Source organism: Sus scrofa, chromosome X (genome assembly GCF_000003025.6).
Source record: "Sus scrofa isolate TJ Tabasco breed Duroc chromosome X, Sscrofa11.1, whole genome shotgun sequence".
In the NCBI taxonomy this organism is placed as follows: Eukaryota; Metazoa; Chordata; class Mammalia; order Artiodactyla; family Suidae; genus Sus; species Sus scrofa.
Genome location: NC_010461.5, coordinates 105046383 through 105068834, shown reverse-complemented (window position 1 = coordinate 105068834; position 22452 = coordinate 105046383). Strand labels below are relative to the sequence as shown.

The window sequence follows — 22452 nt, the reverse complement described above, 5'->3', positions numbered from 1 at the left end:
AGTGGATGCACCAACTTACATTCCCACCACCAATGCAGGAGGGTTCTCTTTCCCACATACCCTCTCCAGGATTTATTATCTGTAGACTTTTTAATAATGAACATTCTTGCCAGTGCAGGTGATACCTCATTGTAGTTTTCATTTGCAGTTCTCTAAACCATTAGTGAAGTTAAACATCTTTTCACATGCCTACTGGCCATCTATGTGTCTTCTTTGGAAAAAAAATATATTTGGGTATTCTACTCATTTCTTGATTGGGTTGTTTGCTATTTTAATAATTAAGTTGTATGAACTGTTTGTATATTTTGGAAATTAAGCCCATTCAGTTCCATCATTTGCAAATATTTTCTCCTATTCTGTAGGTTGTCTTTTGATTTTGTTTATGGTTTGCTTTGCTGTTTAAGTTTGATTTGGTTCCATTTGTTTATTTTTGCTCTTATTCCTATTGCCTTTGGAGACTGACCTAAGAAAATACTGGTACAATTTATGTCAAAGAATATTTTGCCTATATTCTCTTCTAGGAGTTATATGGTATCATGTCTTACATTTAAATATTTAAGCCATTTTGAGTTTATTTTTGTGTACAGTGTGAGCGAGTGTTCTAACTTCACTGATTTACAGGCAGCTATCCAGCTTTCCCAACACCACTTGCTAAAAAGACTGTCTTTTCTCCATTGTATATTCTTGCCTCCATTGTCAAAGTTTAATTGACCATAGGTGTGTATGCTTATTTCTGGGCTCTCTATTCTTTTCCATTGATCTATATGTCTGATTTTTTGCCAATGCCATGCTGTATTGATTTCTATAGCTTTATAATATTGTCTGAATTATGGAAGAGATATGCCTCTAGCTTTCTTCTTTTTTCTTCAGGATTTCTTTGGAAAGTCTGGTCTTTTTTGGTTCCATATACATTTTAGGATTATTTGTCCAAGTTTTATGAAAAATGTCATAGGAAATTTGATAGGAATAGCATAAAGTTATTTTTGTTTTGAACATTGTACAATGGTTATATCAGATGTTATCTTTACATGAATCTGCTGAAGGGTATATGAGAACTCTCTGTACAGTTTCTGAAACTTTTCTGTAATCATAAAATTATTTCAAAATAAAGAGTTTAAAAATTTTCTTAAATTGAGAACATAATGTATTTCTCCATGAAATGATTTATTTTTCCCATATAATCTACTAAGTAATTTAATAAATAATCTATCATGTTCACACAGTTTGATACTGCCACTTCTATCATTTCACATTGCTGTTTATATATGGTATATTTCTGGACGCTTTATTCAATTTGGTCTGTTTTTCATCTATTAACATTATACCTTTCTTTATTTTCCTATTATAAAACATGGATTTGTGTATCTTTTTTAAATTATTGTTGATTTACAATATTGTATTAATTTCAGGTGCACAGCATAGTGATTCAATATTTTTTTAGTTTATCCTCCATTAAAATTTGTTTTAAAATAATAGTTGTAATTCCCTATCCTCTATAATATATCCTTGTTGCTTATCTATTTTATACATAGTAGTTTATATCTCATAATATCATATCCACATCTTTCCCACCCCCCTTCCCCTGTGGTAACTGCTAGCTTGGTTTCTATGTCTGTGAGTCTGTTTTTGTTTTGCTATGTATTACATTCATGTGCTTTTTCTATATTCCACATAGAAAATGATATCAAACAATGATTCTATTTATATGTCTGAGTTATTTCACTAAGCATAATAATCTCTAGGTCCATAAACATTGCCACAAATGGCAGATTTTCATTCTTCTTTATGGTTTAGCAATACTTTGATGAGAGTGGTCCTATATTAGGGTACATGTTAACAGGGGTAGTATCCTTTTCTTGTATTCACCACTTTGTCCTTATATAATGCACTCCTTGTCCTTTTTTTGTAGCCTTTGTTTTAAAGTCTATTTTGTTTGCTTAGTGTATTGCTACTCCTACTTTTTGTCATTTCTCTTGGCATGAAATCTTTTACCATCCCCTCACTTTCAGTCTGTGAATGTTTTTAGCTTCTAAAGTAGTCTCTTGTAGGTAGCATTGGGATAAAGGGTCTCATTTTTCTTATCCAATCAGCCAGCCTGTATCTTTTTATTGAACCATTTAGTTAATTGACATTTGAAGTAATTATTGATGGGTATACCTATTTCATTTTAGATTGATTAAACCCTATAAATGACTAAGAACTATTTATCAGGTAAATTGACTATTATAGAAAATGAATGTTTGGTTAGTTAATAACTTTCATTTAAAATAATTATAACAATAAAACACCCACTGTACCTGTAATTTATGTCAGACGCCTAGAGGAAGTTTTCTTTAAGACCAACACAAAGTCAGCTTTGTAACAAAGAGAAATTACAGTCAAAAAGAAAGTATGTATCCTGGGAGTTCCCGTTGTGGCACAGTGGAAACGAATCCAACTAGGAACCATGAGGTTGCAGGTTCTATCCCGGGCCTCGCTGGTGGGTTAAGGATACGGCAGTGCCGTGAGTTGTTGTGTAGGTCGCACAACAACTCAGATCTGGCATTGCTGTGGCTGTGGTGTAGGCCAACAGCTGTAACTCTGATTTGACCCCTAGCCTGGGAACCTCCATATACCACGGATGTGGCCCTGAAAAGAAAAAAGACAAAAGAAAAAAGAAAGAAAGAAATAATTTATCTTTTCCACACCTAAGTGTCTTTATTTCATTTTGAGTAATTAACAACTGCACAAGACAGATAGACACTTTGCCAATACCCAGACAGGCAGTTGATATTCCTAGGATAAATTATCTGTTCTCTGTTTTCAATATAAATCATTCTTTCTCAGTATCAATCAATGTTTGCAGTTATTGTGGTTCTGTCCAATGAATGGTCACATGGGAAACTTGGACTAAAATGTTTCTGTTAAGTAAATTATCCTTCAGAGATCCATAATGTAAACACAGGTAAAACAAGCTTTTCAAATGTGTGTCTGTCTGCTCAAAAATGTTGAATTAACCAAATTATAGAGCAAGGCATTTGGTTTTCATGGGTTTTTTTTGACATTCTCTTTGAGCATGACACAGCACATTAGGGATTGTGCTTTCCTTTCATCTGTAGTTTATGTTATAGGTAGCTTCTTGAAAGGTCAGAATATCCCTAGATGCTGCTGACTATTGAGTGACTGGGGACACAGCTAGCCTCAATGAATGAATTAATCAGCCATTTTGGCAATTAGCCTTCTTTCCTCATTTTGAGTATGTTCAGCAATAATTAGAGGATCAACATTTTTGAACCAAGAAGCAGAAAGATCAAAAACAGTCAGGAAATCAAAATAAGGAGTTGAGAAACTTGGACTTAACTAGTACTTTCTATATAATATTTTAATTTTTAAACTGCATTAAGTAGACTCATCAATGAATTAGTTATGTTTACAGTAAGTGGGCATGCTCCAATACTCAGATTTAGTCTTCAAAGACTCAAGACACTGTTCATGTGTCTCAAACTCTTATAGCATTCTTTCCTTCTGGAGGAGCTCAACCTGAAGAAAATTAATCAGACTTTAAGAAATCTGTATCAGAAAATTTAAATGAAAACTCACATTACAAGAAATAAAATCATGGTAAAAATGAGTAAGTCAAAATTCTTTGGCTTTATTAGTGCTTAAATCTATAGGTACCCAAGGGAGACCACAATACAGCTGGGAGAGGGTGAGAGCTAAAGAAAGGGAATTAGGTCTATGTCTGGTCTGGAGCCTTGTCACTGAATCCTGACATGTTCTGGCTTTAGCAAAGTATCATTTCCTTTATAGAAAGGCTACTAGTAAAAACATAGTTGATCTAAATTTTAGTGAGTTATTCTTCGTGCCATACAATAAATTTAAAAGGAGAACAAAAAACAACTTTTGGTTTGAAGGAAGTTAGTGTTATTTCATTAACAAACTGCAAATAGTAACAGCATAAACTGGGTGGGAAGCTGCTTTCACAGGCCATAAATGCTTAATGTTTATTACCAATAAAAGTCAAAGGAGCATTTAGTAAAGCAGTTTACCAAACAAACATTAAATACTTTAATGCATTAGCTTCAGTGGACAGAATCAGGCTATTTAATTAGCAATGAGTAATCTGTTAGGCTTTGATTCACCACAAATGATCTGAAGCTTAATGCAGGATGATAGCCTTTGAAAACAAGTGATAAGAGTAAAGTTTAGTTTGGGGTAAGAGGACAGTTCTTGTAAACAAGGGAGGAAAAAGCCCAGTTTTGGTGTAGTTGAGTCTCATACAAAGCTAAAAGTAGAGAAATACTTCTCATGCAATGTGATGTGCTGGGGAAAAAATGACTCTCCTTCTACTCTTTATGATTTTAAAGACAGTTTACTTTATTACTTAAGCTTCAGTTTCTTCATCTGAAAAATGAATCCTATCTTACTGGGCAGCTGGGAAGATTAGTGATAGCATATGCATTTTTCTGGGACATGCCGAGTATTTGTCATTTTACTTTACATTACCTTGATTCTACTGTCTCCATTCTTTCTGCTACCTATTTGCACTTTACTCCTCCTACTACCACTACCACCACCACCACCTCTACTACTTGTGCGATTTAGTGAGAACACATGGGTTAAGATGTAATTATTCACGTTTGAAGGAAAATAAAATCACAGATTACCTTTAATGATTGACATTTATTTCAAGGTCATAGAAGAAATAATTTCATTTGCAACAATGTCAAAACAGATCTCAGAATTTCTAAGATTTGGGTATGCACAGGTCTTCAGAGAAAATAGGAAGCATTATTCCTTACTACTTAGAACAGCAGCCTGAGCTGAGTAATATACCTACTTTTTATTCATTTAGCATTTATAATTCCCAAGAGATATATTTTTGGAATCATAAAAATCTATTTTATTTTATTTTTATTTTACTGGAGTATAGTTGACTTAGAATGTTTTATTAGTTTCAGGTGTATGCAAAAGTGAGTCAGTCATACATATATCCATTCTTTTTTCCCATATAGTTTGTTACAAACTATTGAGTAGATTTTCCTGTGCTATACAGTAGGTTCTCATTAATCATCTATTTTATACAGTAGTGCTTATATGTTATTCCCCTAAGAGATATTTTGATTGAGTTGGTTTTGTCCACTCATTGTGCTAGAGTTAATGCCAAGCCACCTCAGAAATGATAGGTTATCCTTTTGGCCATCCCATATATGGGTGCATTGTCCTTGTTCACCATTCCCTAGACCAATCAGGTTTTCAAATTTGGCTCTTCTTAAATAGCATATTTTATAAATCAGTTTAGATTATGCAACGAAGATCCTGTTGGGATTTTTTTTCTTAATATAAAGAAGTGTATTTCATGAGCAGTTGAGAATTTTTATGGAGATACATTCATTTATTTGAAGAAAACACATTCCAGACAGAACACTAAAGAATTTATATATACATTGACACTATTTCAATAACACTGTGAGATAGTTATCATTCCCTTTATGTAAATAAAAACATGAGTCCTTCAAAAATGTTAGTAAATAGTTCAAGACCAAACATCTGGTAAACGACATTAGTAGGATTCAAAACCAAACATGGCCATTGTTCTCTTTATCTTTTGATTCTCACATATTAATAGCCATTCTGCCACTAACCAGTGACCTCGTGTAAGCCACTCTCCCATTTTCAGGCATTTATTTTCTTATGTAGAAAAGATGGTTGAATTGCATCACGGATATCCTACATTTTAAAAATTACATAGAAACCCCCATTTTACTTAAAATCTTACACAAAATTATTATATATATGTAAAAGAAAAAAAAAACTAGCTGAAATACTCTTGTTGAAGGAAATTTCTAAGATTTTGCCAATGTTTTTCTCTATAATTTAACTGTCTTTCTCCATATCCATGTTTCTCAGTTACCCTCACTCCTCAAGACCATGCTGAAATGCTACCTCTCCTGTTTGATCTTTCCTGATGTACTCAGCCATTATAATTCTACAGTTTTCTGAAAGTTTATAGCATTTAATTTGTAGTTTCTTATGACTTTATAATTTTATACCTTATGCTTATTTGTATAAGTGTGTTAAATTCTGTGGCTAACTGGCCATTCCTAGAGAACAGGAACTCTTTCACATTCATCTATGTATCTCCCATACCATATGGTATAGTGTCTGACACATACTAAGGTCAAGGATAAAAATAGGTTGCATTTTATATGCCAACTCTAATTAATTTATAGTTGCACTGTGGTGAAAAAGATTCTAACACTGTTCAATGCTTCGTAAGATACAGTAATAATGTATAATGTGAACTATCATTTAGGAGTTATTATATTACAAGTCACAAAATCCATCTCTAGTTAGCCTTAATTTTTTTAAAAAAGGAAATTCATCAGATTGTATGAATGAATGGGGCTCTATGTTCTAGGGCTATATCTAGTTTTAGGTACTGCAATATTATCAGGGCTGTTCTTCAGATTCTTTGCAATTATCTGACTCTCTCTTACTCTGTGGATCAGCCTCATTTTCATTCAACTTCCCTTCATGTTATCAGAAATGGCTGTAATATTACCAAATGTTACCGCTTTAAACCACAGCATCCAGCATGTTAATAGGACATATTAGAAGGCTCTAAAAATGCCTTCTTGTGTCTTATTCTTTCACATTGGCCGTTGACTATTATGGTCAAGGGATGAAATGTAGACATGAATCCCTGAAGAATATGAACTGTATGGAGAGGAAGCATTGCTTGTGGGAATGGAGTCAGGGAAAGGGATGTGAATGGTTGGTTTATCAGGAAAAGGGAGACAGAAGTGATACAATCCCTCAGCTTAAAATTCTGACAGAAAATAATAAAACAATGATTTCTAAATTAGAGCAAAATCAAATTAGAGATTATTAAGAATACGGTAACTCATTTTAAATTTATAACTTATTTTATACATCTAGAGCAATAAAAAATGGTACCAGCTGTTCTTCTATCCTTAATCCTCCTTCCTCTAATGGTAATCTCTTACACAATTACTGTATATGTACCAAAAATAAATAGATGGCATTAGTACAGTATTATTACATTATTATTATTATTTTATTATTAACTATATAAATATGTATTTAATAGGTTATTAACTGCAGTATTATCACTTGTCAACTCTGGACATGGTTGTTTCACTAGATTTCCTCACATCATTCTTATTTGTACCAGGGTTCTATCCAGGATCCCAGATTGCATTTGGTTGTTATTTCTCCTTACTCTCCTCCAACCTGTAACGGTTCTTTAATTTGCCCATGGGTTTCATGACTTTTATCAATTTTGAAGGACAAGAAAAAAAATCTCTTATTTGGTAGAAGGTCTCTTAATTTAGGTTTTTCTAATAATTAGAAGTTATTTATTTTTGGTAAGAATACCACACAAATTATATTATGTCTTTCTCAATGGAGTTCATGATGTCCACATGTATTATTACTGGTGATATTAACCTTGCTCACTTGAGTAAGTTGGTGTCTATATTTTACATAACAGTTGATAAATATCTTGGGGGTGATATTTTGAGATTACTGTGGTGTTACTAATGGTAATTCTCTATCTCCCTCTTTTCTTCATTTATTAACTTGATGTCTATTGTAAGGAAGAGCACTCTCCTTTCCAGTATGAATGTATAGTGTGTTTATGTGTGTGTGTGTGTAAAATTATGGATATTGGGGACTTATGGATATTTACTGTATAGGTTAAAATTCAATACTATAATTATTTTATTTTGTTCTTCGGATTTTTCTTGCTTTAGCCATTAGCCTCTTCTGGTTGATGTTGAGTTTTATTTTAGTGTGTGCTTTTTTCATTTTTTAAAACTAAAATCTTTATTTTGGAAAAATTACAGATTAATTCACATGTAATTTTATGAAATAATATAGAGAAATCCCATGTACCCTCTACACAGTTAATCCTGATGGTAACATTTTGCAAAAATATATTACAGTATTACAACCAGAATATTGACATTGGTTTTGTTCAGATTTATTTAGATTTGCTTGTTCTCATTTCTATAATTGTGTGTTTATATGTTTGTGTATTTAATTCTATAGAGTTTTCTCACATGTGTAGGTATTTATATTGAGTCAGGATACAGAAGAGTTACATAATCATAAGTTTCCATGCTATTGCCCTTTTAAGACTTCTCTACGTCCAAACATCCTGTCTCTGTAACCCCTATGTACTACTCTCTTCTCCATTTCCCTAATTTTATCATTTCAAGTATGTTAAATAAATGTACTCAAACTGTATGCAAACTTTTAAGACTGGCTTATTTCTTTCAGCATAATTTCCTGGATAATCATCTAAATTGTTATATGCATCAGCAGTTCCTGCTGCTTTTTTGTTGAGTAGTGTTCTGTAGTATATTAGTCAGGGTTTTTAGTGAGCCTTTATCAATACATTCAGCCTGATTCAACTTTTTGTTCCTTCTACCATTATCTCACACTGTTATTATCTATCACTATACATGTTACCTAGATTTCCATCTGCAGAAATTAGAAAACTCAAGTACTTCTTTTTGGATATAGTATACTTCCTCATGGGTCATACTTTATAACTCAACTTTAAGGGCCTGCTGGGACTTGAGTCTAGTTATAAGTCTAGAAGCAAAGCAAACTGTTGGAGCTAGGTCCTCAGGAAACACAGCAGTGTCTTGCCTAGCAATATTAAAGCTTCTTCAGGAAATCCAGGGTTAATCCTATCAGAAGAGGGGTGGAGAGGTTGCTTTCACTAGGGAAAGAAAGGCCTTTTCCACTGGCAAAAGAAGACACTAAGAGGCTTAACATCCCCAGCTCCATCAATGACTTTCCTTACATCCATATCCCGACTTTCAAGATCATACTCCTCTCAAGTCAATGCCCTCACTTTAACAGGAGACAACCTCTGAGTCTGGGATTTCAAGCTCCATTTTTATTCACCAAGTCACAGGATAAGGTTCTGCATTTGATTTTTTTGGCAACCTCAGACCTGAAGCTAAAGGAAATATGTTTTCACCAGGGCACAAAGAGATTTCAAATAATTTATACAACACTTGAGCTATGAATTTAATTTTTTTTTATTTCCCCACTTTGTTTAGCAACATTAGGAGAAAATAGCCAATTTCATCATATTTGCTAGATTGAAAAAAATATTCCAAATATTCCACAGTTACATAGATCCTTGCTTCTTATAAGTGGTTGATTAGGAATATACAATGGTGATATTTTGCACACCTCCAGTGCTGGATTTCACCGTGGACTATCAGTATTTTCTTTACTACTGGAAATTGTCCCTAACATCTTTAAATCTAATGAAATTAGAATGACAATTCCAGAAACCTCATAACCAAATCAGAAAGTTCATTCTTAAATTTCTGTTCCTCTAGAACCACTCTCTGTACAAAAATCTAGTCAAAGTTCACCAGGGAAACAAAAACGGTAGGACATACTTACTTATTATAAGGAATTGGCTCATGCAGTTATAGTAGTTAACAAGTCCCCAAATATGCAGTCCAAAAGCTGGATGGTATAGATCTAGTCCAATTTCGAAGGCCTCTGAACTAGGAGACCCAGTGATGTAATTCTAGTCCATAGGCCTGTCTGCTGAAGACCCAGGAAGAGCTGGTGTTTTTGTTTAATTCCAAAGGCAGAGAAAAATCAGTATCATAGCTCAAAAGATGGTCAGGCAGAGGAATTCACTCTTACTTGTGGGAAGGTTAGCCTTTTATGTTTTATTCAGGTTTTCAACTGATTGAACGGGCCTACCCACATTAGAGTGGACAATATGTTTTTTTTTTTTTTTAAAATGGATTTGCAGTTTATTGAGATTAGAATGATGGTGAAAGGATTTCGGGGGGGGTGTGCAGATTTGAGTCTGGTTTTGGAGATTTTTTTGTTGTTGTTGTTGTTGTTGTTGTTGTTGTTGCTATTTCTTGGGCCGTCCCGCGGCATATGGAGGTTCCCGGGCTAGGGGTCTAATCGGAGCTGTAGCCACCAGCCTACGCCAGGGCCACAGCAACGCAGGATCCGAGCCACGTCTGCAACCTACACCACAGCTCACGGCAACGCCGGATCGTTAACCCACTGAGCAAGGGCAGGGACCGAACCCGCAACCTCATGGTTCCTAGTCGGATTCGTTAACCACTGCGCCACGACGGGAACTCCGACAATATGTTTTAATTAATCTATTATTTCAAATGTTAATCTCATTCAGAAACACCTTCATATTCACACTCAAAATAATGCTTCACCAAATATCTGGGCACCTTGTGGCCTAGTCAACTTGACACATGAAAACTGACCATCAAACTGGAATGGGAATACCACATGTTTAACCATTTACCTATTGAATGACATCTGGGCTAATTCTAGGTTTTAATTATTAGAAGTAGGAACATTTGTGTACCAGTTTTTATTTTTTTTTAAATAAACTTGGGTTTTCATGTTTGTGAGAAATGAAGTTCAATTGCTAGATTGTTTGGCAGTTGCATGTTTTATTTATTATTATTGCTTTTTAGGGACACACATGCAGCATATGGAAGTTCCCAGGCTAGGGAGTCTAATCGAAGCTGTAGCTGCTGGCCTATACCAGAGCCACAGACAGGCCAGATCCAAGCCATGTCTGTGATTTACACCACAGTCACAGTAACACTGGATACTTAAACCACTGAGCGAGGCCAGAGATTGAACCCATGTCTTCATGGATACTAGTTGGGTTCATTACTGGTGAGCCACAACAGGAACTTTTGCATGCTTTATTTTAAAAGAAATTACACAGCTATTTTCCACAATTGATAAACCATTTTATATTCCCAAAAGCAACATATAAGCAATATACTTTCTCTGTATTCTCACCAACATTTTTGGTTTTGTTACTATATTTTTTTATTTTAGCCATTCTCATAACTGTTTAGTGGGGTCTGATTGGTTTTAATATGCATTTTCTGGTAGCCAATAATCTTACACAACTTCTTCTGTTCCTTTATGCCATTCGTAAATCCTGTTTGGCGGAATATGTCTTCATACCTTTTGCCCATACCTAACCTCTTTTTGTGAGAACTTTCAAGATGTTTTTATTTTTTTTACTTCAATAATTTTATCTTTTTGTCGTTTATTTATATATGTATTTTTTCCTACTATACAGAATGGTGATCCAGTTACACTTACATTTATACATTCTTTTTTCTCACATTACATGTTCTATCATAAGTGACTAGACAGAGTTCCCAGTGCTAAACAGAAGGATCCCATTGCTAATCCATCCCGAAGGTTACATTCTGCATCTATTTATCCAAAGCTCCCAGTCCCTCCCACTCCCTCCCCTTCCCCCCTTGGCAACAACAGGTCTCTTCTCCAAGTCCATGATTTTCTTTTCTGTGGAAAGTTTCCTTTATGCCATAACTTACATTCCAGATATAAGTGATATCATATGGTATTTGTCTTTCTCTTTCGGACTTACTTCACTCAGGATGAGAGTCCCTAGTTCCATTCATGTTGCCACAAATTGCATTATTTTGTCCTTTTATATGGCTGAGTAGTATTCCATTGTGTATATATACAACAACTTCCTAATCCAATCATTTATCAGTGGACATTTGGGTTGATTCCATGTCTTGGCTATTGTGAATAGTGCTACAATGAATATGTGGGTGCATGTGTCTTTTTTAAGGAGAGTTTTGTCAGGATATATGCCCACGAGTGGAATTGCTGGGTCATATGGTAGTTCCATATATAGTTTTCTAAGGTACCTCCATACTGTTCTCCATAGTGGTTGTACCAGCTTACAAAGGATGCCCACTCTCACCACTGTTATTCAACATGGTATTGGAAGTCCTAGCCACAGCAGTCAGACAAACAAAAGAAATAAAAGGCATCCAAATAGGAAGAGAAGAGGTAAAACTGTCACTGTATGCAGATGACATGATACTGTATATAGAAAACTCTAAGGACTCAACCAAAAACTACTTGAGCTGATCTACAAATTCAGCAAAGTAGCAGGATATAAGATGAACATTCAGAAATCAGTTGCATTTCTGTATACTAACAATGAAATACTAGAAAGGGAATACAAAAATATAATACCTTTTATGATTGCACCCCAAAAAATAAAATACCTTGGAATAAACCTGACCATGGAGCTAAAGGACTTATATGCTGAGAACTATAAAACATTAATCAAGGAAATTAAAGAAGATATAAAGAAATGGAAAGATATTCCATGCACTGGGTTGGAAAAATTAATATTGTAAAAATGGCCATACTACCCAAAGCAATCTACAGATTCAATGCAATCCCCATCAAATTATCCATGACATTTTTCACAGAACTAGAGCAAACAATCCAAAAATGTATATAGAACCACAAAAGACCCAGAATTGCCAAAGCAATCCTGAGAAACAAAAACCAAGCAGGACGCATAACTCTCCCAGACTTCAGGCAATCTTACAAAGCCACAGTCATCAAGACAGTGTGGGACTGGTACCAAAACAGACAGACAGACCAATGGAACAGAATAGAGAACCCGGAAATAAACCCTGACACCTGTGGTCAATTAATCTTTGACAAAGGAGGCAAAAACATAAAATGAGAAAAAGACAGTCTATTCAGCAAGCATTGCTGGGAAACCTGAACAGCTGTATGCAAATCAATGACTCTAGAACACATCCTCACACCATGCACCAAAATAAACTCAAAATGGCTGAAGACTTAAACGTAAGACAAAACGCCATCCAACTCCTAGATGAGAACACAGGCAAAACATTCCTGACATCAACCATACAAATGTTTTCTCAGGTCATTCTCCCAAAGCAACAGAAATAAAAGCAAATTTAAACCAATGGGATCTAATCAAACTGACAAGCTTTTGCACAGCCAAGGATACCAAAAGGAAAACAAGACAACTTACAGAATGGGAGCAAATAGTTTTAAATGATGCAGCGGACAAGGGCCTAATCTCTGAAATATACAAACAACTTATACAACTCAACAGCAAAAAAGCCGACAACCCAATGGAAAAATGGGCCAAAGACCTGAATAGGCATTTCTTCAAGGAAGATATACAGATGGCCAACAAGCACATGAAAAAATGCTCAACATCCCTGATTATTAGAGAAATGCAAATCAAAACTACCATGAGATACCACCTCACACCAGTCAGACTGGCCATCATTAATAAGTCCTCAAATAACAAAAGCTGGAGGGGGTGTGGAGAAAAAGCAACCCTACTGCACTGTTGTTTGGAATGTAAACTTTCAAAATCTTGTTTAGATATTTTCAAGTATGCAATAGAAAATTATTAACTACAGTCACCGATCTCTACATTAGGTGATTCCATCTTATTTATTTTATAAATGCAAGTTTTTTCCCTTTGGCCACCATACTCATTTTCCCCACCTCTCTCCTTCCTGCATATCATCCATCTACTCTTTGTTTTTAAGGTTTCAGTTTTTAGATTCCGCATATCATTGAGATTATACAGTATTTGTCTTTCTCTGTCTGACTTATTTTATCAGCCAGCTTAGGTTTAGCATGTAGGTTATGACGTATTTAGTGGGCTGTGGATCAAGTGATAGTTTAATCTTTGGAGTCTTTCTAATTCTGTTGTGTTTTGATTTGTTTATAATGATTCTTTGCAGCCTCTCATTGGCCCCTGCTGGTGCAGCCTGTGCGTGTAGAAGGAGCCTCTCCACGTCTGGCCATCTAGTACCCCAGGTGAGTGAAGAGAGTCCTCAGCTTACAGGGACAAAAATACCTCCAGGGCTAGATGTCGGTTGTGGCAAATACCTCCTTTTAGTGCTATTTTGCTACTTTGTGTCTAGGTGGATGTAAGGATTCTCTTCCCCATGGATATAAATAATGCTTCTCAGGCCAGACACCTGCTTAGGCTGGTTTACTCTGCCGGTAATATTCAGCTACCTGGCCATGTGGTGTTTCTAGGTCAGATAAAGGATAATCAAGCCTGCAGGAATGAAGAGTAATTTGTGTCCCAGACATTTGTTTTGTCAGGAAATCCTTGTTGAATGTCTCTAGTTGATGAAAGCTCTTCTCTGACCTATAAGAGTTTGTCTAGGTCTGGGGGCTTATAAATAATGTTGGTGACCATTTTGTTTGAACCGTCTGGCTTCCTGGTGTCTCTAGATAGGGAATTGGAGTCTCAGACTGGTGGAGATGATGAGGCTTGTGGAGTTGGTTACTTTTTATGACAGGATCACCCTTGAATGTGCAGGTACTGCCAGCTGCCTGGCCAGTGCCTCTAGGCAGGGGAAGTGGGATCTCAGATGTTTAAAGGAAGGAGAGTGTTTCTTCCAGCCACTTATTTTCAGTTGATTAGCAATCGATTTGTCTCGCCATTGTTCCTGGGTTTTCCTGGTGTTCTTGGCAAAACTTTCATTACATCCTGGTTAAGAATGGCCACACCTGAGCTCATTGCTATGTTTTGTTGCTATGTTAACTATCAGGAGTCTCTGGGCCTATACATCCTTCTGCTCTTAGGTCAGGCATCCTTAGACTCACTGCTGCTATGTTCTTTCTCCAATCCTTGGGCCCTTAGACATTCTACCTTCTTCTTTCAACCTTTCAGGATTTTCTTTTGGTTGACTGTAGTGATATTTATAAGGTTTATAATTATACTTTAGTGGGAAGAATCTATCCCATGTAGCAAAACCAGTAGTTTCTCCTGTATCTTTTGATGGGCCCTAATTTTGAAACTTTTCTTACTTTCTTGGAAGCACAAATTATTTCTGGCCCATCTTGCGTTCTTCCTATCTTAGACTTCAATTTGATTTCTTATATTGGAGAATAGCATTAAAAGACCAAGATGTGGGTGCTAGTTATTCTCATTGTTACTGGGATTTCATTATCTACAATCTATAGGTACATGTATGTTATAGTTACATCACTTATTTTCTACCTGGTTCCTTTAGTGTGATTGGTTTATTTATAAATAATAATTTAGTTTTTTTCTGAGTGTTTGAATTCCATTTGAGTCCTTCCTCTCAATCTTGATTGGTTTTAATTATTTTTATATATTTAGCATTTGAAGTGTATAGAAAGCAATAATGGTTCCAAGAGTCAAGTTCTCTAAAGCGACATTTCTCCTAATCCCTGCTATACAATTCCAGTCCCTCCCTTCTTGCCAGTTTCTTTCCACATGCCATATTTGGGTAACCAATCTATTCAGTTTCTAATATACATATCTTTCTTGTATATCTTTTGCACATTGTATCTTTTTAGGGCCACACCTGTGGCATATGGAAGTTCCCATGCTAGGGGTCGAATTGGAGCTGCAGCTGTCAGCTTACGCCACAGCCACAGCACATCAGATCCAATCTGTATCTGTGACCTACACCACAGCTCATGGCAGCACCAGATCCATTAACCCACTGAGTGAGGCCAGGGATCAAACTCATGTCCTCATGGATACTAGTCGAATTCATTACTGCTGAACCACAATGGGAAGTCCTGTTTGTTTTTTTATATCCCCTATTTTTTTTAATACAAAGAGTAAAATGCACTTTTGATTTTGGATTTTTTTCATTTCACACTATATCCTGGTAGCTTGTGACTTGTTAACCAATGAACCACATCATGCCAAAATGATGTAGAGCACACACACACACACACACGCAATCACATAGTACTCTAAACTAAGTCACCACAGGAGGGAGTAGGAAGTCAAAGTTATTTCAAGTTATAGTCTGATTAAGTCTAAAATTTGAGGTGTAGGAGAAGGACATGAGAGAATTGATTTGAGGAAGTGACATAGGCAAGAAATAGTGGGAAATGAGTCTAGCAATGATTTCATTAACAGCAATATTTTAAAGCCTCCATGAAATTAAACAGTTTCATGAGTATTTTCTTCATACAATGTGGCCATCATCGTTATAGGCTTTTTAAGGTAGAGGGTATAGAGAGCAAAATGTATGATATAATTTTGCTTTATAAACTCTGAGTTTGGGATTTTAGTTCGTGTAGTTTCATTGCATGACAGTTTATGGTCATAGTAATCACGTAGCCAATGTTCTATGATTCAATTACTGCACTGTTTTGAACATTAACAATCATGTAGCAGATCTGAAGAGCAGTGGTACAAACGGGCAATATTCATATTTCAGTTAGCTATAGCTATTGCATAACTACTTAAGTTGCTATTTTCACAAAAAGTAGTGTTGACATTGAATTGCAACAATTCTGTGACTAATGCATACTCTTGAAGATGGTAGGAGGCACTAATGGAAATTTATGGAACAAATGAAGATACATCTTTTGTCAGCAATCATCACCATAAAAATATTAGTGTTTGCAAAAGTTTAAGGTAAAATTATATCTATTTCTTGACTTAGTTCAACTCTCTGCAATGCATATATTAATTCTGTATTTCATGGATGTTTTGTGTAGTCTACCATAAGATATCCCTGACTCTGACATGTGGTTATCATGGTAAACCTAAAGGATACTCTCCTTCCTTAATTCATTTAACATTTAACTGGAGAAAGCTAGACTCATTTTAACTGAGTTTGTGAAGAAAGCATTAGTTGTTAAAGGAATCTGTTTTTTCCACTAAGGTTTAACAAATTTAAATTAAGATATTTTAGAAATCATTATGTTGTAATGGTATTGTTTTGAGAAATGACATATAGTAACATTCTAAAATAATGAATTTTGAATACATTAACTATATTATCTACAAATTTTGTTTTAATTATATACCTCTCAATGTACTTTTAGGTAAGTATATTTACTTCCAGGGAAAAGTTAACTTTATTCTCTAGATATTTATTAGGAAAATATAATAAGCTTGTATGAACCATTCTAATCTCTTATTTTTATACACATTTTTTCCCTACTGAGTATGTGTGTGTGTGTGTGTGTGTGTGTAGAAATATGTTGAATTACTCTGAAAGTGTAATTATAGTTTTACCTTGAAAGGTGTACAGATAATAAACTTCCATGAAAGATGGTTTGTTCTTTTTAGTCCAGAATCAAAAGTGGTCCCAGTTGAGTCATAGTTAAAACAAGGTGTAATAGAAAATGGTCTATTGGTTACAAAACACCACTTAAATGTCTCCTATTAGTATGGATTTTAGTATTATATTTATATTTCTTTATAACACCCAGAGCACCTAACACAATGCAGGGTACACAGCAGATATTCATTAAGTTCTTATTGATTGATTATTGGATAATTTCTGCATTGGATTGCTTGTTGTTGTTATAAGGAAGCTGGGAATAGATAAAAGCAATTTGTAAAAGATGTAAGTGCAACTCAGTAAAAAGTATCATTACAGTAATATTACTCCTGGTAAAATGTTAAAGAAAGGAAAAGGCCATTCCTTATATTTTTATGTAATTTGATGCCTTAATGATTTTTAATATTGGGCCAGATAATTAGAAAGAACTAATTTCTCATATGATGGAATTAGAAGCCACCATCATAATGGCTCTGTTACTGATCTTATCTGACCTTGTCTGTTTTGAGTAAACCATAAGGTGTTCACATTGCTTACACTGTGTTTGGAAGGGAACTTATGACCCTACTTCAGGGAATGTTACTTAACTTCATATGCAACTGTGGTTCATTACTTATTGAGACATATATCTTCTCAGCCATTTTGGAATCTATAGTCCTCTTGAAATCAGGATAACTGAAAGATTGATGTGTCAGACTGTTTATAAATAATTGTGCATAATTAAATTTAAATCAATATTCAGATTTAAAAATGAACCAGGATAACATATGGGCTTAGAAGGAAACTACTGAGGTGACAAAATTAAAGTTAGGTTTATTAGACAAAAATTCAAAAATATATACTACATTATGCCAAAATCTTAACTGAACTAAGTAAATAGTAAAATTTATTTAAGTACTTGGTCTATATTACTTATTATTTTTTAAGATGAAAAACATACTTTACTTATACAACTAATTTTTCTTTTTCAACCAAAGAAGTTGTTTCAATGCTATCTGATTGCAATTTTAATCTGTTAGGCTTCCTGGAATGGTTAACAGGGCTCACTACATAATAACCATCTATAAATATTAATTCTGTCATTAAATTATGCTTTCCTTTCTATACAAAGAAACGTTTATATTTTAAACATCCTAATTCCTAGCCTAAGAGTCAATCTGGCTGGGACTTCAGTACAATAAATAGAAGTGCTAATAGTGTTCCACCTGATCTTAGAAGGTAAGTATCAGCCTTCACCATTGAAGATAATGTTGTCTGTGGACTTCTCATAAATTCCCTACATCAAGTCGAGGAAGTTCCTTTTTATTAATTAATTTTTGTTACATCATTTTATCATGGAAAAATATTGAATATTTTGTCAAATGTTTTTTTATGCAAGAATTGAGATGAAAATGTATGTTTTCTTCATCTTTCTATTAATGTGATTTATTATATTGATTGATTCTTAAATTTTTGTAATAAATCCCTTTTGGTTCTGATGTATAATCCTCTCAATATAGTGCTGGATTCAGTTTCCTACAATTTTGTGGAAGATATTGTAGACAAATATACATTTGTCTATTGTTTTATTTTCTTGTGATGTTTATATCTGGCTTTGGTATCAAGGTACTCCTTACATTTTGGAAGCAATTAAGAAGTAACCCCTGCTGTTTTATTCAACTTGGATTGCCATAATAAATTACCCTAGACTGGGTGGCTTAAACAGTATAAGTTTATTTTCTTATCTGGTGACTAGAAGTCCAAGATTGGAATGCCATTATAGTTTAGTTTTGGTGAAACTTCTCATCCTGGCTTGAAGATGACCAACTTCTCTCTGTGTTGAAAAATCTCTTCTTTTTACATGCATGGTGGCAGAAAGATCAAGCTCTCTGGTATCTCTTACTATAAGGGCACTGATATTACTATGAGGATTCTGCCCTCGCGACCTCTTCTAATCTTAATTACTTCATCTTCCAATACCATCACATTAGGTGTTAGAGCCTCAACATATTAATTTTTGTTTGTATATTTTTTTTCTTTTTTAGAGCCATACCATGGCATATGGAAGTTCCCAAGCTAGGGATTGAACCAGAACTACAGCTGCCAGTCTACACCACAGCCATAGCAAAATGGGATCCAAGCCACATTTGTGACCTACACCACAGCTCACAGCAAAGGCAGATCCCCAACCCACTGAGTGAGGCCAGGGATCAAACCCACTTCCTCATGCATACTAGTTAGATGTATTTCCACTGCAGCACGATGGGAACTCTAACATACGAATTTTAGGGGGACACAGATTTTAGTTCATAATACCCCCTTTCATATTTTTTGGAAGAGTTTGAAAATAATTGGTATCAATTCTTTAGCTTTTTGGTAGAATATACCAATGAAGTTACCTGGCTGTAGATTTTTCAATGTTAGGAGGAATTTGATTACTGATTCAATTTATTTGTTATAGGTCTGGTAAGATTTTCAGTTTCCTCTTGTGCCAATTTTGGTAGTTTGTGTGTTTCTAGGAATTTGTTCATTTTACCTATGATATTTGACTTGTTTGCTTAGAATTTTTCATAGTACTCTCTTACAAATATTTTTCTTTATTTCAGTAAAGTCTGTAATAATATTCCCACTTAAATTTCTTATTTTAGTAATATGGTATTTCTCTGTTTTTTGAAAGTACTGTAGCCAAACTTTTCTCAGTTTTGTTGCTCTTTTCAAAGAATTAACTTTTGTTTCTGTTGACTTTCTCTCTCGTTTTTCTCTTCTGTTTTATCTACCCTATAATATTTATTATGTCCTTTTCTTAGCTTTGCATTTAGCTTGCTCCTATTTTTTCAGTCCTTTGTAGCGTAAAGTTAGATTACTTATTTAGGGTCTATCTTCTTTTTTAGTTTTGGTGTTTATAGCTATTAATTTACTTCTGAGTACTGCCTTTGTGGTATCTCATATGGTTGTTATGTTCTGTTTTTATTTCTATTTATCTCAAGGTATTTTCCAATGCCACTTTTAATTTACTTCTGGACCCACTGGGTGTCCAAGAATGTTTTGTTTAATTAGAACATAGTTGTGAATCATCCAGTTTTCCTTCTGTTATTAATTTTTAGTCTCATACAATTGTGGTGAAAGAAAACACTTTGTATGAGTTTCAATCTTTTTAAATTTGTTGAGATGGTATGTAATTTAGCATGTGATCTATCCTTGAGAATTTCCATGTTTATTGGATAAAAATATTTATTATGCTGAATAATTTACTTTGTATTTACTTTAAAAAGGTATTTAAGATTTTATTATATTTAAATATTGACTACGTCATAGAATTTAATTACCAAATTAGTCAATTACATTTTTCAAATATATCTAATTATAAAATTGTTAAAAATTAAACTATGAATAGCAAGCTACAAATACTGTTTATTTTGTTTCTAGAGTGGGTAGGAATGGAAGACTTTTTTTCTCTTTCAAAATCTTTGTCTTTGGATGTGAAATGAGTCTGTTGTAGACAACATATATTTGGATCATGTATTTTTTAATCCATTCTACATGCCTCAGCCTTTTCATGGTGACTTTAATCCTTTTATATTTTAAATAATTACTGATAAAGAAGGACTTACCTCTGCAATTTTGCTCTTTGTTTTCTATATGTCATATCTCCTATGCTTCTCGATTAATCCATTGATTCTTTATTTTCTTGTGATTGTTATTTTCCTCTAGAGGGATTCTCTTCTTTTTTTCTGTATATTTAATTGTTTAGTGGTTACCCTGAAAGTTAAAATACCATCTGAACTTACGACATTCCAGTTCAACTTACTACCAAGTTACTTCCAATATATAAAACTCTGATCCTTTATAGCTCCATACCTTTATGTTATTGTAATAATTTATATTTTGATATAGCATTTGCTTATTGACACATTCATATTTGTTGTTTGTTTTATGCAATTGTCAATTAAAAAGAGGAGGTATATATCAGAAATGAAAAAATGTCTTTTATATTTAGCTATATACTAAATAAAATTTTACTATTGTTCTTTATTTCCTTTTATGGGTTCAAGCTATTTAAGAAAGTGGAAATTGTAAGTAGGAAATTTAAAATGCTGTAGTTCCTTCTTACTACAATGAGTAGTTTCTTTGTGAATCATTTACCTGTTTGTTACACATTTTGATTAGATTTAAGAGTCCTGAAAAAATGATTTTTTTCAGTGATAATTATCATATATCTGTTTCTGTGGAGGAACAGAGTCCTGGAGTTCCTCTTTACATCCTTTTTTTTTTTTTTTGTGAAATCATCATTGAAAGTTCTTTATATATTCTAGACACTAGTCCATTTTTAGGAATTTCGTTTCTAAATATTTTCTCTCAGTTCTGTGCCTATTTCTAAATATATTCTCTCAGTTCATCATCCTCTTCATATGAGTTTTCAAAAAACAAAATATTTTAATATTGAAACAATCCAATTTGTCAATTTTCCTTTCAGTCAAGTCTCATAAGTCTTTGCCTAACCCTAGATCCACCAAATATTCTGTCTTCTAAAACTTTTATAGTTTTACACTTTATATTCAAGTTGATAATACATATTGAGTACATTTTCTTCAATATATAAGATGTAGGTTGTTATTTATTCCAGTTGTATCAGTACCATAATTTAATTGATTTGCACTTCTGCCAATCAGTTGAGCATCTACTGTGTTTCTATTTGTGGGTCCTCCATTTTGTTCTATTTATCTCTGTGTTTGTTCCTTGCCTAAAACCATATTATCTTAATACCAAAGTGATTCTCCCCATTTTATTCTCCTTTATAAAGATTGTTTTTATCTATTTTGGTGCCTATGCCTTTTCATATAAAGTCTAGAAAAAAAACTTGTCTATGTCTACAAAAATCGTTTCTTGAATTTAAGAGGGGATCAAAAAACCTGTGGAATAATTTGGGGTAAATTGTCATCTTTACTATGTTGAGCCTTTTAATCCATGAACACAGTGTACCTCATTTATTTAGAGTCTTTGAATTTTTTTCTCAACATTTAAAAATTTTAAGAATTAAGATACATGATTAGTTAAGTGCACACCTACCTCATTTTCTTTAGACTGCTAATAAATAGTATTGTTATTTAATTTTGGATTCTTTAGAGTTATTATTAGTTTATAGAGATGTATTTATCTTGTATGTTGGGACATTGCTGTACCAACTTATTAGTTTTAGTAGTTTTTAGTAGGACATGTGACATTTTCTATATAGATACTCATTCCATATGTCATTGGAGATAGTTTTATTTTTTCAACCTGTATGACTTTTATTTCTTTTTCTTGCATTATTGCAGTGTCTAGAATTCCCAGTATCATGCCCACTCTCACTACTTTTATTTAATGTAATATTGGAAGTTCTATCCAAAGCAAGAAAAAGACATAAAAAAAATCCAAATTGGGAGGAGAAGAAGTCAATTTGTCATTATTTGAAGATAACATGATACTATATATAAAAACCGTAAAGTGTCCACAAAAAAATTATTAGAACTAATAAAGGAAATCA

General features: G+C 33.9%; 1 long non-coding RNA gene across 2 annotated transcripts in view; it reads left to right on the top strand.

Moving 5' to 3' along the window:
- LOC110257770 overlaps positions 1-15190 on the top strand; it is a 163539-nt gene extending 148349 nt beyond the window's left edge. For both annotated transcript variants that reach the window (XR_002340738.1, XR_002340737.1), the window contains exon 6: positions 13617-15190. This is a non-coding gene — a long non-coding RNA (uncharacterized LOC110257770). The remainder of the gene's footprint in view (positions 1-13616) is intronic.